Below are 16,621 nucleotides of genomic sequence, written 5' to 3' on the forward strand. Positions count from 1 at the left end.
GAAGAGTAAAGTCAATGTTACCTAAGGTCCTTTTTACCCTGAAAAATGAAGATATGTTTCTTAATAGAATGGAAAAGGTAAATAGCAACTAAGTTTTAAATAGCCTTAAAAAATCAGACTGGACAGTTTTTATAATATCCCTGAGACAAGCAGAATCAACTCACAGCTTTTTGAGTAGGAGAATGATATCACAAGACCTGTGCCTTTGACAAATTCTTTTGGTGACTAATTGAGAGATGGATTGGAGTGGGTAGAGTGTGGAGGCCGGAAGTGGCTATTGCTATTCTCCAAGGAAGGAGTGATGAGGAGCACGTGTATTTGTATATATTTCCAAAATTTCAATTTCCATCCCTCAGATTCTGTTCTTTCAGGTGCCTACTGTTAAGAAACCACCTGTATACTATGTGGTTTTTCAACTCTAAATGTTGAATTAATTGTATTTTATGGAAAACCTTTCCAAACATGCCTGTCCAATCCATTTGTATGGCATTCTATTCCCCTTGGATATCACCTCCAAAGCCTCTCCACTGGAGAATGGTTCTCCATTCCAAGAGCTACCATAGGCTTTGATAGTCTAGCTTGGCCTTATGTTTCTTGGTTCCAGAGCTCTGTCAAGCTCTCCTGAAATCTCTAGCCATGCTGCCATACTTGTAATCTCCACTCTTTTCTCAGTTCTCTTTATAAACAGCATGTTATTGTTCAGTCTTGTCCAACTCTTCATGACCCTACTGTCCATGGGGTTTTCTTGGCAAAGATACTGATGCGGTTTGCTATTTCTTTCTCCAGTGGAGTAAGGGAAATAGAAATTAAATAATTTGTCCATTGTTAGTTACACAGCTAGCAAGTGTCTGAGGCTGGATTTAAACTCATGTCTTCTTGACTTTAGTCCCAGTGTTCTATCCACTAAGCCACCTAACTACCTCCTAGACTAATAAAGTTTAAATGACTTTTCCTAGGCCTAGTAAGTTTCTGAAACCAGATTTGAACTCGGGTCTTCCTGACTCTAGGCCCAGCACTCTATCCACCCAAGCCATTTAGCTGTCTTATATGTGCACCCTAACCACAATATAATGTAAGATCCTTAAGGACAGGAATTGTTGTGCTTGTTCTTGTATGTTTCTCAAATTACTTTGGCAGCCCTGGAAATACAAGTAGTAAATAAAACAATCTTTACTCACAAGGACCATATATTTTAATGGGAGAAAGAAAAAACTGCAAATATAAATACGTACAGGATAAAGTAAAATACAAATATATACAGAGTACATAAGTTCTATGTAATTTAGGAGAGGAGTCATTAGTAGTTGTGGGAATTGGATAAAGCTTCATATTGAATATAGTGCTTGTGTTGCATCCTAAAGGAAAAGAGCAATTCTCTGAGTTAGAGATGAAGAGTAAGTGCATTCCAGGCAGAGATGGTGAGGTCAAAGAATTGGAAAGGAAAGATGAAATGCATTGTGTGAGGAAAAGAGACAAGGCCAGTTGGGTTATATCATAGAGTATGTAAAGGGGATGAGTGTATTTTTCCAATGTGGCTATGAAGATAATATTTGTCTTGGATGTATAGAATTAATGGTTAAATAAATGAGTTTATATTTTATTCTAGAGGCAATAGGAAATCATTGTCAGAGGCAAGTCACATTGTCACATTTGCACTTGTAGAAAATTACTTTGGTAGTAGTACCTAGGATGGAATAGGGTGGGGAGAGACTGTAGTTGAGAAAAACAAGTCATAGTCTGTTGCAATTATCTTGGAAAGACTTAATGGGCTTGAAATAAGATGATACTGTGCAAGTGTAGTTGAGGGATTGGATTTCAAAGATGTTGGAAAAATAGAAACAGCAAGCTTTAGCATGTATTTTGATAGAAGGGGTTAGAGAGCATGAGGAGTTGAGAATAATGTCAAAGTTATGAACCCTGGAATCCAGAAGGGTGGTAGCACCTTCAGAAGAAACAGGAAGATTGGGAAGAGAAGTTTTAAGGGAAATACTAAGAAATTCAGTTTTGAACCTGTGGAGTTTAAGTTGCATCTGAGACATCTAGACTTGAAAGTTCAATACTCAATCAGAGATACATTGCTGAAACTCTGGAGAGACACTGGGTCTGGATGTTGATTTGCTGAGTGATCAGAACAAATATCCACATCTGTGAGCTAACCCAATAGGAGCTGATGTGGTTACTTTGAGAGAGAAGACAATGGAACATTGGATAGAGCTTTGGGGAATGCCCACGGTGAAGGGCTTGATTTGAATTATGTGCCACCAAAAACTTGTTAGAAAAAGTAATTAGGAAAACCAGAAGAGCAGTATCACAAAGAAAAGAGAGTATGTAAGAGGAAAGGGTTGCTAACAGTGTGAAAGTCTCCATCAAGTTACAAAGGATGAGGGTAGAAAAAAGACCATCAGATTTGACAATTAGGAAATCATTAAAACTTTGGGGGGAAAGGTATCAGTCATGTAGTGAGGTCAGAAGCAAGACTATAAGGAGGTGAAGATCCAGTGAGAGAAAAGGCAGTGGAAGCAGGGATTTTACATAGCTCCCTGAAATAGGGAGGAGAGATAGAGGATGATAGCTTGGAGGAGTGGTAGGTTTTGGTGAATTTTTTTTTCTTTATTTGATTCGGGGGGTGTTACTTTTACAATTAAAAAAAAGGGTATATTTGAAGGCAGTAGGAAAGGAAACTGTATATAGAGGTTGAAGTTTATTAGGGGTGGTAGAGGGAATTATTGAAGATGCAGTGTTTAATAAAGCATGAAAAGAGATGAGGTCAAGTACATACATCTAAGGGTTGACCTTGGCAAGGAGGAGGAACACCCTTAATCAGACTGAGGGAAATGGAAGGTGAATGAGAAATTATACTAAGGGGGTTTGATATGAACAGAAGGCGACATGATGGATACCAATGGAATGGCTTCAATTGTTTTAATAAAGTAAAAGGGAAAATCCAGAGTTTAGAAAGAGGGAGATAGGTAGAAGGATAGAGAAGGAAGAGAAAGGTTTATAATAGCTTCTAAAGTAAGTGAAATAAGGAATCAGTTAGGGAGAATTTTTTTAAAAACTACCTAGCTGAAGATCACAACTGAGAGTGAATAACATGAATTTGCTATGCTATTCTAACCAATTTTCTGCATTTATTCCTGAACCAACCCATATAATGATTATTTACGGTGTTTTTTTTTCTTATGAAAGCAAATGCTAATGATTCCTATGCTTGTAAGCCTCATGAAGGCAGGGATTATGGCAAATTTTCTTACATGCCTTCCACACAGTAGAAATTTAAGAAATATTGAAATAAATTGGACAGCCGAATAGTAGAATGAATCCTAATTCAAAGCAAAAAATAAATTCATGTGATTATGTGTGTGTGTGTGTGTGTGTGTGTGTGTACTGATTGAAATGGTTAATACATGATTTGTTTGTGCTCAAAGAATGCTAAAAAATGCAGCATGAAGGAATGAATATTGATTTGGCATTCACCTATCTACAAGACCAACCTCTGACACATACTGGCTGTATGACCTTGGGCAAACTGCTCAAACCTTTCAATGTCTTAGATATCTATGACTAAAAGTTGTAAGAAACTCCATAATGTGCATTGGTGGCAAGTATTTCACTGGGGGTTGACTATACCAAGGAAATCATAGGTCTGCACCAAAATAACAAAAAAGAACACAAATGGTAGTGGAAAGGTTTTGAACATGGCCCCAAGAATAGAAACCTGGAAAGGCCTTGAGCATGAAGTCAAAAAGGTTTAAATTCTGACTCCTCCCCTTATCCACTTATTTTTTTTTAACTTTAATAAGTTACCTAACAGAGGTTAAGTCCCAGTTTACCATTTGTGAAATGAAGAAATTGGACAGAATGAATCTTAAGGTCTCTTCTGGCTCATAAATCAATATGCATTCATAGTACTGATGTCTTTAATGGGATAGTAATATACTGAATAAATATTCATAAGGCTTAAGTGAGTATGATTTTAAAAGCATAGATAGGTGTAGACAAACATATAGGTGGGCATGTTTTCATATGTATATAGATATAGACATACAGACATGTTGGTCTATATGCACATATACATATATACATGGGGGTATATAGTGTTCATTAGCTACAGGTTATGTAGAATGACACATTTAATGCCTTAATTCACTGGTATTGCCACTCAAAACATCTGCAAGAATTTGAATCTATACTTGTCAAAGGAAAAAATGTAGTGAAAGTGAATGAGGTGTGCAGAAAATGGCACATGGTTATTTGGATGAATGAATGCATGCTCCAATAGGCACAGGTGCATGTTTGTGAATGATCAGGAGATATAAGGATTTCATATTCATACATCTCAATATATAATCATTTCAATAAACACAGATGCATTTTCTCTCTTCCCACTGAACACTCCCACTAACATTTGCGTGCCAACCCTCAGAAATAATTCTTTTTTGTCACTAAGATGTTTCATTCAAACTTTGGAGAGTTTTAGAACATAACAGATAGAGAGATAGGCAAAACAGTTTTCCTGCTTTGGTTTCTGAGAAACATACCAAGAGCTCCACAAGCAATGCATTTCTTTTCTTTTTTTAATATTTCACTGACTATGTCTATTTTTTTTATATCGCAAAGAACATACCTGGGAAAAGTTTCTAATATGACAATTGGTCAGAAGAACAAAGCGCAGTCTTTGCTCAGTTTTTAGCAAGTCAATTTCTAGAAACCCAGAAATAACTCAGCCAAAAGTGTGAGTGAGTGTGTGTGTGTGTGTGTGTGTGTGTGTGTGTGTGCGTGCATGTGTGTTAAGAGTCCACTATGCCTTATGTACTAGAGTAGAGGAGATTCCTTCTTACTCCCCCTGCCCCCAACCAAGAGTCTAGACTTGTTATTTTATTGATATATGTGACCCTAGGAGGAAGCTGTTGTCACTGATATATTTTGAAAACTTATTATAAATTATAATTGTAAATGTAAATTTGAGCACTCTGAAATAAAGTGAGTTAACCACGGTAAAACAGCTAGTATGTGTCAGCGCTATGGGTTAAACCCAGGTTTTCCTGGATCAAAAACTGTCCTTCAGTCTGCTATGACATGGTAGAGGAGATGAGGTAAAGTTCAAAGATACTTTCCATGTCCTCACAGTGTTTACAATATAGTTGGGAATAAAGATGAATTTAACTTTTGCAAACTGTATTTTAGAGCTGTGAAATGTTCAAGGTTGATTAGCCGTGTGACCTTGAGTGAATCATTTAATCTTTGGGGGCCTAAATTTCTTATTTGGTAAACTAGGAGATAAAAGAACATTACTTTAAAGTCCTTTATGTATTATCAATTATTTGATAAGATCATCAGCACTACCACTGGACAGTTAGTAAGAGCTAAGCTATTTCCAAAGAAGACCATCTCCACCAGAAGACTGTCAATAGGTTATTGCACTTTGTAGACCTAAGCAACAAAAGAAATCATGTTAAGACCCTGAGGGACTGATTTCTCTGTTAGTGAAAAGAGTACCCATGTTGATAATATCAGATGTAGTAAAGGTACTGAAATATGAATAAAATAGAGTTAAACTCTGCCCTGCCCACTAGCCCTGCCCAGCTTGCCAAAGAAAACTATGGATGGTGCCATCTCACAATCCAGGAACACCTGGGATAAAATTTCAAGGTATTAAACAATCTACTGTTAAATTGTTTAGCAGAATGGAAAGCAACTAGACATAAGGCTGGTAAAATTAAAAACCCAGTGATGCCATATGCGTGTGTGTTTTAAGTAATAGCACTAATGGCTGTGAAATTGCAAAAGCTGATGAATTTAATTGGCACCGTTAAAACAGTAAGAGAGGATAATGGCTGTGTATTAACATGATACCTTCCTTCTGACATAGTTTTAAATTCCTGTTTCTCTCAGCACATTAAAAGCAAAATGACCATCTCTGGCTTCTCTCCAGTTTAACTCATTCCTTCACACCCTCTACACCAGCTAGTGCCATGCATTTTTATGAACACTGGTGCCAGAAAAAGACTCTCTAGGCATAGGCACACTTTCTCCTAGTGCCAAGATTAAGGGGTACTATCCTACCCCTCACTTTCTATAGCTGAATTCTTCCATTCAAGTCATTATTCTTAACAGGGATTTCTGTGGACTGCAAAGTTCTTATGAGTCAATGGTATGATAATGAGACTTAGAAAGCTAATGTACTCTTAGGATTCTGTAGGATAGAAATTAAAACGATGAGTAGAGAGATGGTAGACCTGCTCTGCTCAGATCACATCTGGAGTGTTGTGATCTCTTTTGTGTGACACATTTTTAAAGAACAATGATTACTTAGATTATATCTACAAAAGGGCAATCATCTTGGCATGATGCCACCTAAGGATCAGTTGAAGAAACCGGGGCGGGGTGGGTGGTTGGTTTTATTTGGGTTTTGTTTTTCTTCTCATCGTTTGCTTTGTCTTCATGAAGAGTTGTGGTTAACCCTAAAAAGAGTTTATATTAAACATTTAAAGGACTCTTGTGCTGAAGAGAGATTAAGTTTGTTCTTGTTGACTCTTGAAGGAAGAACAAGGAGGAAAGCTGAAGGGACATAATGATGCATATGTATGTATGTATATATATATATATATATATATATATATATATATATATATATGCGTGTGTGTGTGTGTGTGTGTGTGTGTGTAGATAGATACAGATCTAGATATTCCTAAACTATTAGAGCTGTCTAAAAGAGGAATGGACAGTCCTGGAAGGGAGTGAATTCACTCATGCTTACCGATCTTCAAGAAAATGCTGAATAATCATTTGCTCATTATATTATTGAAAGGATTCTTGTTCATTTTGGGGTTGGACTGGACATCACCTGAAATTCCTTCCAACTCTATCTACCCCATCAGAGTAGAAGCCAAGCCCTAGTAGACAGGTCTTTCATGGCTGCTCAAGACATAAAGCTATTAATTGACTTCTCTATGGTTACACAATAACATAATAGTCATCAGAATTGTGATTTTAGCCCAGCCAGAATCTTCTGCAAACCACTTTTCTGCTTCTCCCAAGCCACTCCATTTTCTGAACAAAGTCAAGGGTGTCAGGAGGCAAGAGGGTGCCGTATAAAATGCCAATGCTATGCGCTATCGCAAGTGCTTTATAAAGATTATCTCATTTGATCCTGGTAACAGGCCTGGGAGGTAGGTGCTATTATTATCTCCATCCTCCAGCTGAGGAAGCTGAGGCAGACAGAGATGGAATGACTTGCCCAGGGACACTTAGCTAGTAAGTCTGAGGCTGGATTTTAACTTAAGTATTCTTGACTTCAGGCACAGCATTCTATCCAACTGTGCCACACAGATGCCTAACAAGGCAATTTAATGTTCATCTTTATTAAAAGAGAAAGGGATTTGATACAAAGGTGGAGATTCTTGGGACAGCCTCATAGATCTTTGCTGAAGGAAGAGCATGGCAGGTAAAGAAGGGGATTGATCTGTTAAGAATGAAGCTATCAATTGTGTTCAGGTTTAAGATGAAAAAATTCAGGGAGAGGGTAGGGAAACAACTAGAAAATTTACTCTGGCAAAATCATTAATGACATTAAACCAGATTTAGAGGAATCAATTTAAACTAAAAGATAGAATGACTAGAAATCTCAATAACTAAGGGGCCCAGATTCATTCCAAATTCTGATTCCCCAAAGTTTAAAGTTGGTGGTACCACATAGAAATGATGAACACCTCAAAAAAGTGAATGGATTCCCAAGGATTTTAGTAGTTGTTTCAGTATTAGTTCCTTTCACTCTATGGGGGCATATACAGCTTGATTAAGGTAATAAACATTTATAATAATATTTCAAAGACAAAGTAGACATAATGGGCATTAAATGGGCTTTTAATTTTAGGTATTGCCTAATGTTATTTCTTCTATATTTTGTTTTGATCTTTTAATGCTTTAGAAGAAGCAGCATAGTGTTTTACAGAGGGTTCTGGCTGGGTTAAAAATCACAATTTTGATGCCTATTATATAGCTGTGTGACCATGGAGAAGTCAATTAATAGCTCTGTGTCTCAAGCAGCTATCAAAGACCTGTCTGCTAGGGCTTGGCTTGTACTCTGATGGAGTGAATTCTAACCCAGAGAAAATAAACATAAGTTCATCGGTGAACTGTTTGCTTTTGTCTTCATAGCCCCAGTATTGAGTACAAAATAGCCACTTAATAGGTCGTTTTTTGAATTCATTTAAATGGAATTGAATAAAAGATCCTGACAATGCAAAGAACAAATCTAAGTTCTGAGCCTGTCATTTCATTTTTAAATGGAACTGCCTGGATGAGGAAATTCTACTACCGAAGCAGATAGGTAGCTTTTTTATGCATCTTGTCCCTTTTAGTTTTTGTAGTTCAGTCATTTTTAGTCATGTCCAATTCCTCATTGACCTCATTTGACCTCATATACATGCATACACACATGTATCTATGTATATTATGTTTATATGCATATATTTACATATTTACAATTTTTATTTATTTATTTACATTTTAACATTTTTATATATTTGTACTTAGATAATTAGGTATTATACAGAATTTAATAATTAGACCTATAGTTATGTAATTCATTGTTTTTGTCATTATTTTAATAATTAAAATTATTTTGGTGGAAAAGTCAAATCAAACACTTACTATCTGGAACACAAGATAACTTTCTCCTTCTAATATATCACATTTTGGAAACTAAAATCAACTGTCCATATTGAAACATCACTGCCCTCCTCTGTTAGTTACCATAATTGAAAGTATAGCCCTAATCATTTTTGTCCTAGTTCACTGGCTACAGCATTTTCCTGATGACTATACAATAAAGAGAATATACTATGTGGTGTGATAGAAGCACTGAGTCATATTAGACAGGAGCAACCTACATGGTACATTTCCTTATGCAGCAAACTGTTTCTCAATATACATTTCTTTTCACATATTCTAGAATCACAAACTGATTTTATAATGAACAAACCTTCTGCATTGCCAACAATTGCACACAATATGAGTTATTTTAATGCACAAGCTAGCTTAAATTAAGCTCTTCACCATCTGTTTCAACTCATAACTATGAATGCAAAGGAAGCATTTCCCTATCACATTTTTAAAATGTAATATGTAAATGATTGAAGTACAATTACATGTTCATGCTATAATCCTCCATGCACTTCGGATGAGAATTCCTTGTATTTCATATATACCTTAAGAAGAGAGGCTTGCTAGTTTTTGACATAATATTTTCTGGAATATAATTTTAAGTATGGTAAATGAAGGTCAGAATTTTACAAAGTTCATTGGCTTTTCTCTAAATTGTCTATATTTCTATGTGACTTATTTTTCTGCAAATTCTTTTGCTTTATAATTTTTGTATCCATAATAAATATTTCAGATAAATATTCTATAGTAGACACAAAAAAATGAAATACCTTCAAGAGAAAATAATTTGCCAACCATTTTAGCTTCAGCAGGCCAATTCTTTTACTTTTCGTTAATAATTCAGTGAATCCATAATCTCATCTAGGTGGGTCCTCCCAACATAGACTTACATCTGTGCTTCTCACCTATGTGACTGTGTTGCATGTTTTTTTTTCAGGACGTATAAAAGGTGAAATCAGCAGGTCTTGACAACAGATTAGATGGTGGGCAGGGAGGCAGTGAGAGATAGGGAGGAAGAGAGGATAACTCCTATGTTGTGAGTCTGAGGGACTAAAAAGATAGCATTGCCCTCTACAGTAATGGGGAAGTTAGGAGTGGGGATAGCATTTAAGTGAAAAGATAACAAGTTCAGTGAACACGTTGAGTTTAAGATGTTTATTGGACAGCCAATTCAAGATGTCTGAAAGGTAATTGGAAATGAAAGATTAGAGATCAGCTGAGAGGTTGGGAGACGATAGGTAGATGTGAGGCCACATAGCAATGTAATGAAATCCATTGGAGCTGATGAGATCATCAAGTGAATTAAAATAGAGGAAGCAGAGAAAAGGACCCAGGACAAAAGCATATTGGACAATTTTGGTTAGACGGCATGAGCTGCATGAGGATCCAACAAAGGAGCCTGAGAAAGAGTTTAGGTAAGAGGAAAACCAGGAGTAAATAGTGCCCCCCCTAAAAAAATGAAAAAAGAGAGTATCAAGGAGAGGCTGTTTAATAGAGCCAAAGGCTGTGGAGAGATAGAGAAGAACAAGGAGTGAGAAATAAGAATTGTTAATTTTTAAACTTGGTGTCATGAGACTTGAGTTTGAACCCTGGCTCTGCCAGGGGCCAGTAACCTGACCTTTCCACAGCAAAGTTTCCTCATCAGTGAAATGTAGGGGTTGGAGATTTCTCTTCCAAATCAACATTTATGATTATGGGTTGGTTAATTTTGCAGATCTCTCTCTCTCTCCCTCTCTCTCTCTCTCTCTCTCTCTGTCTTGCTTGCTAGCTCGCTCACTTTCTTCATTAAAAAGGATGATTCTCTGAGTACAGAAGCAGAGAGAAGTATACCCAGAAATTAAGGCGAAAAACAAATTACATTATTTCTTTAAAGAATTAAGGTTATATTTGTTACCTATTATGTCAACATCCATTGGTCCTCATTCTAATGAGAATATATAGTTATACAGTGTTTCTCGTTAAAGGAAGCAAACATTCAGAGGCCAGTGGCAATCCATATCACTTGCAGTCTGCAATATTTTAATGCCTTTGTTGTGAGCAACAAATAAATGACTCCCTTCTTTTCTGTGGTGATTTGCTAATGTTCAAAGTCATGTTTAAAAGTGCTATTTTCTATTTCTTGTAAATCCATTTCTTTGGCTTAATTAATATTCAGATGAATAATCACATACTTATGTTCAAGAAGTAACAAGAGGGGCAAGGGAAAATATAAACTGTGAATTCTATGTTTTCTTAGCAAGTTGTGGCTGCAGCAATATGTTGGGATTTTCTTAGAAGCCCCATCATTCCTTTTGGGGGTGGGAAAAATGGTTGTAATTTCTGACAGCTTCATCACCAGCCAGAGCCTCTAGAGCCTATAAACTGTGTCCAGAAGTCTCTGTTGTAGAATAAATTAACATTCCATTTTCTTTCCCTTTAAAAACCAAGACAGCATCTTAGCTAAACTTGATTGAAAAGAACTTAACACATCCCAAATACTCAGGCGTCTATATTCTCTTCAGCGTGACCAGAAAGCAAATGGACAGCGATTAACCAGAAACAGTATTTTTCTCCCACTCGAGGTATTCACCTTCCTGCTTGCCAAAAATGATCGAGTTTACAAATAAAATCAAATACTGATCATAAAACCATAAGAACAATTAGGCTTTATTTTTAAATTTTCTTTCTAATTATAGCTTGATAATTCTACTTTCTCAATGAGCCAATTAGATTAAGCATTCATTTGTATCATATCTATCACTTATGCTGTGTTTAGGCACCATGTCAGAAATAGAAAAGAGACGAATCACAAAATAATAAACCTAATCTGAGCAACAAATGACCATGCTAGAGCAAAAAGAGTTGAAAATTCTTTGATTCTATGCAAACAGAATTAACACTTTACTCATCATGATAAAAAGCAAAAGAAAATTGGGGGGAAAAGCATAAAATAAGTTCTATGTGCTGACAAGAGAGACACTTTCTCTTTGAAACTTCACTATAGAGACAGAATAGTAGCTAGAGATTTTCTATAAAGTTTAAAGTTTTCCAATTCAAGAATTGATAACTACAATGAACTGATTTTGAGAGTACATGGAGTAGAACAAGGCATTCTGCCCAAGTGAGGAGAGAGCTCGTTTTTTGAGAATTAGGGACAGCCAATGTGAAGGCTCAGAGATGGAAGGAAGGTTGTGTGTGAGGATCAGGGATGCCATTTTGGCTGGAATCCATAGTGTCAAAGGGAGAGCAACATACAATGAAGTTGGATATATGTATTGGGGTGAGGTTGTGAAGGACCTTACAAACGGAACAGAAAATTTTAGATTTGATTCTAGGGGCAATGGGAAAATATTGGAACTTATTGAGTAGTGGAGTGATATGGACAAATCTGGACTTAAGGGAAATCATTTTGTTAAGAATGTGGAGGTTAGACTGGAGTAATGAGAGACTTGAGTCAGAGAGAGCAATTAAGAAGCCAAAGGAATATTCTTAGTGAGAGGTGTTAAGGGCTTAAGGTGAATTTAAGTGTTAGCAAAGGAAGACTTATAATGAGGAAGTCTTAACTGGGTGGTGAAATGAAAGAAACACTCAAGATAATAAAGGTAAAAGGAGAATCAGAAAAGAGTATTATTATAAAAGCCAGAGAGGGAATATACCTAAGAGAAGGTGGTCATCAAAAAATAAAAAATAAAATCACCTAGTATAATGAGGTCTTTTGTTAAAATGAATTTCTATCAGAAAAAAAAAAAAAAAACCTTCTTTCCTTGCCACCTTGCCCAACTGAGGGAGGGAAGGGGAAGAAAAAGAAAAAACAAAACAAAAATAAATAACAAAAACAAACAAAAGACAAGTCACAATTGCAAACTTATATAGTCATGCAGAACAGACTTCTGTATTGGCTGAATTCCATAGAAAGATCACATTCTGCACCCTGAGTTTTCCATCTCTCTCACCAGAAAGTGAGTATCATGTTTCACTACAAGTATTCTGGAATCATGGTTGGTCATAGCATTACCCCGAGTTCCCAAAATTTTCCAAGGTTTTCTTCAATATTGTTGTGATTGTATAAATCATTCTCCTGATTCTAACCATTTCGCTGTGCATCACTACATAAAAATCTTCCCAGATTTCTCTGATACCATCTCCTTTGTTGTTTCATATAAAATAATAGTATTTCTTCACATTTTTATATCATAATTTGTTCAGCATTCCCCAGTTGATTGGCACTCCAAAAGTTTACAATTCTTTGCCACAAAAAAGTTATAAATATTTTTGTACATCATTATTTAGTTTGTTTCATTTAGGACTTATACTTCCCTTTATCTATTCCCCATATATTTTCCCTTTCTTTTCTTTACCCTGTTTTCCTTTAGAGGGAAATGTATTTTTGTAGGCATTTATATCTGTGTATATTCTTACCTCTTTGACTAATTAAGATGAAAGTAGGTTTATCTGTCAGTCATTTTCCCTCGACTCCTTCTTTCTTCTTTCTGTGGACATCTGTTTATACATCCATTTTATGTGAGATAATTTTCCCTAGCCTATCCCTCCTTCTCTCGTATACTCTTCTCACCACCTTTCCATTCTCCTTTTAACACATCAGAACACAACAGAATAAATTCCAGATCTTCTTTCCTTCTTTCTAATCAAAGTCCCTGTGTCACCCCAATGGTGATAGAGATGAGAGGAGAGATATATTACACACACACACACACACACACACACACACACACACACACCCCTATGTATATATCTCACATGCTATATACACATATATATATATGTATATATATGAAACCACTTATTAGCATGCAAGTAGTTTTTCCTTATGCATTCCATCATGATTTTTGTTCATGTTTTCCTTTTTATGTTTCCCTTGCCTCCTGAGTTTGCACTTTAAAATATCTACACAGCTCTGGTCTTTTCATAAGGAATTTCTGGAAATCTTTTTCATTCCCTTTATTACCTCATGGATTTTTAGTGAGTTTTGCTGAGTAAGTTGTTCTTGGCCATAAATCTGCATCATTTGCCTTCTGAAATATTCATGCTATCTGATCTTTTCTTGTGGTTGTTTTCCATCATTCTTGAAGAGGAGGACATCACTATCCTAGAGTCAAGTTACAGTGTGTCCAACTCTGGTTAATCAAAGCAATATGAGCATGGAACGTTCTACCACAAATCAGACACAAATAGTCCATGTGAACATTTGGGGGTGGATTCTCTATGATGGATGTGTGCTTTAAGAAGTCCAGGGCTTCTTAGACTTTTTCACTTGTGAATGCTTTTTGTCTTGGGGGAATGAGCAGTCCAAGGTATATATGGCTTGTGTTCAGAACTGAGCCCACAGTGAAGTTGTATGATGCAACACAGGCACACACTGCCAGAAACAGGTAGAATTCATTACACATTTGATTTTGAGTTAATTTTTGGTCATTGCACATTCAGAAACCTTCTGCTGTTGCCAAATTTTTCGAGACACCATATGTGGTCGTGACCCACAATTTAAGAAGTGCTGTGCTAAATCATGTATGAATCCTGACTGTGACTCCTCAATCCTTGAATTCTTTCTTTCTGACTGCTTGCGGTATTTATGCTTTGATCTACAAGCTATAGATTTTGGATCTAATGTTCCTTGGGCTAAAAGGGGTTTCATTTGGGGAGTACTTTCAGGAGATAGCTTGTGTATTCTTTCTATTCTTACTTTACTCTCTGGTTCTAACACATCTGGGTAAGTTTTCTTTCATGATTTCTTGAAATCTGAAGTACACACTTGGAGGAAGGGGCAATGGCTTCAAGGCAGTGCAGTGCTTCTTAAATTTTTCCTAATTTTCATTTTTTTTAAATTTGCTTTCTTCATTTCTTTTCAATGTCAGCTTTTTGGGAGCTATGAGATACCTTATTTTATTCTATTTTCCAGTCTTTTGAATGTATTTTATTTTAAATATTATTTAAATTTTTATTTAGTTTATAAATTATTCAACTTAATTAATTTTAATATTATTATTACTTGGAGTCATTAATTTCTGTTCATCTCATTCTAATATTCAGTGAATTCGTTGCCTATGCAAGGGTTTTTTGGGGGCAGTTGTTTGTTTGTTAGTTTGTTTTAACTCTTGTGCCAAGCTTTTAAATCACTTTGCAAGTCTTTCTTCAATAGCTCATATTTTTTTCCATGTCTCTCTAGTGTTTTCATTTAATAATAACCATAATCTTTCATTAAACTTTTGTTTCATATCTTCCATGAAGTCTAGCTGAGTTTCTGCCCATGCCGTATTTCTCTTTGAGGCTTTGTTTCTAGCTGTTTTTTGAGTCTTTCCCTCTTTCTAGGTTTCTGTCTTGAGTGCTCCTAATACCATAATAGCTTTATGTGGTGGAGTAATTTTGTTGTTTTTTTTTTTCATTCTTTCAGTCTACTTGCTGAGTAGACTTTATTTTAGGGATAGTCTCTGCCCATTTTTGGAGGGATTGTTTAGGCTGGTCCTATTGTTGCTTTATTGGGGTATTGAATGCTATTTTATTCCATAATCTCAGTGATGCTCTCAAAGTAATCTAATCTAAAGTCAAGACTATTTCTGCCTCTCTCCACTCCTGCCCACCCGCATCTGAGCTCTGCAAATTCCTGACCTAAATATGGATCTAAGGAAATGGTCGGTGGTTTTCTCCCATTTGCAATAGTGGACTCATACACTATTACCCTGGTCTTAATTAGCTGTTACTTAGCTCTTAATTAGTTATTAGCAGGGTAACAGAACTGAGGCTTCTCTTTGTTCTGGGATTCCTTCCCTACTTATTCCCCTGCAGGCTTCAGACTGCAATAGAAGCTAGTACTGAGACCCTGCTGTATTCCTGGGGTCCAGACTACACACTACTCCTTCATGCTGAGATTGATTTTTACTTATTTACACAGCCTAGTGCCTGCTTCTTTTCTTCATCCTGTAATGAACCCTTTAGGAACAGGCCCTTTCCTTAGTAAGCCCTGTATTTATGGACTACAACTGGGCAGTTAACTATAGATCTGCTGGTTGACATCTGTTGCCTTCACCTATACAAGTTTAGACCTTTTTGTCCTGAATCTGAGATCTCTTTTTTTCTCTATTGCATACTGTCTCCCTGAGCTAGAACGCTCTCCATGGCATCCTCCTGGACTGACCCCATCTCCAGTGTCTATACTCTTCCCTGAATGTCACTACATGCTGTTTTAACAACCCAGCTATTAGCTTCTGTGGGGGCATAAGATGCTCCCACAGCCAGTACCCAGGAGGCTGCTGGGACCCAGGAGGCTGCCGGGATGCCAGGAAAGCACAGGTTCTTTTTATCTGCTTAAACAAGGAAAGCATGGTAAAGGGGTTGACCAGCTTACTTTAATCCAGCATTCAGTTAGCATACAGACAATATTCATTTAGTTCAGGGGGAAAACGCCAGCATTCAGTTAGCATTCAGTTAGTTCAGGGGAGCATAGAGGCAACAAAACAGACCAAATACAGATTCACTTACTTCAGGGGAAAAAACCAGCACCCTGAGGTTCAGAATATTCATTTAGTTCAGGGGAAATGAACCAGCACCCCAAACCTCAAAACCAAAATACAAACAAATTACAAGTATCAACAGACAGACCCAATACAATTCATAGTTACCAATATCTGGGCTCGGCCGAGAGCAAGGGCTGGCCCAGAGTCATGCTTGCCTGCTTGCCGCTGCTCCCACACCAACCAAAAAAGGAAAGAGGGCTCTTCAAGCTGTCCTCTCCCCTCTTATAGAGTTTTTGACATCATCAAGCACCACCTGAATGACCAGGGCCAATTGGTTCTTGAGTTGGCCTCTCCCCCTAGCGTAGACTAGGTTAACACCCAATAGGGTGTGGCTCTGGAGTCAACACCTCCCCTCAGCCAGCCCCATGACTCATCACACAGGAAGTTCTCTGCTTCCTGGCATGCTCTTTGGGCTTCCTGCCCCGGAAGAGAAGCAGCAAGCCTGG

The sequence above is a fragment of the Trichosurus vulpecula genome, chromosome 5 (genome assembly GCF_011100635.1).
Source record: "Trichosurus vulpecula isolate mTriVul1 chromosome 5, mTriVul1.pri, whole genome shotgun sequence".
NCBI classification, from domain to species: Eukaryota; Metazoa; Chordata; class Mammalia; order Diprotodontia; family Phalangeridae; genus Trichosurus; species Trichosurus vulpecula.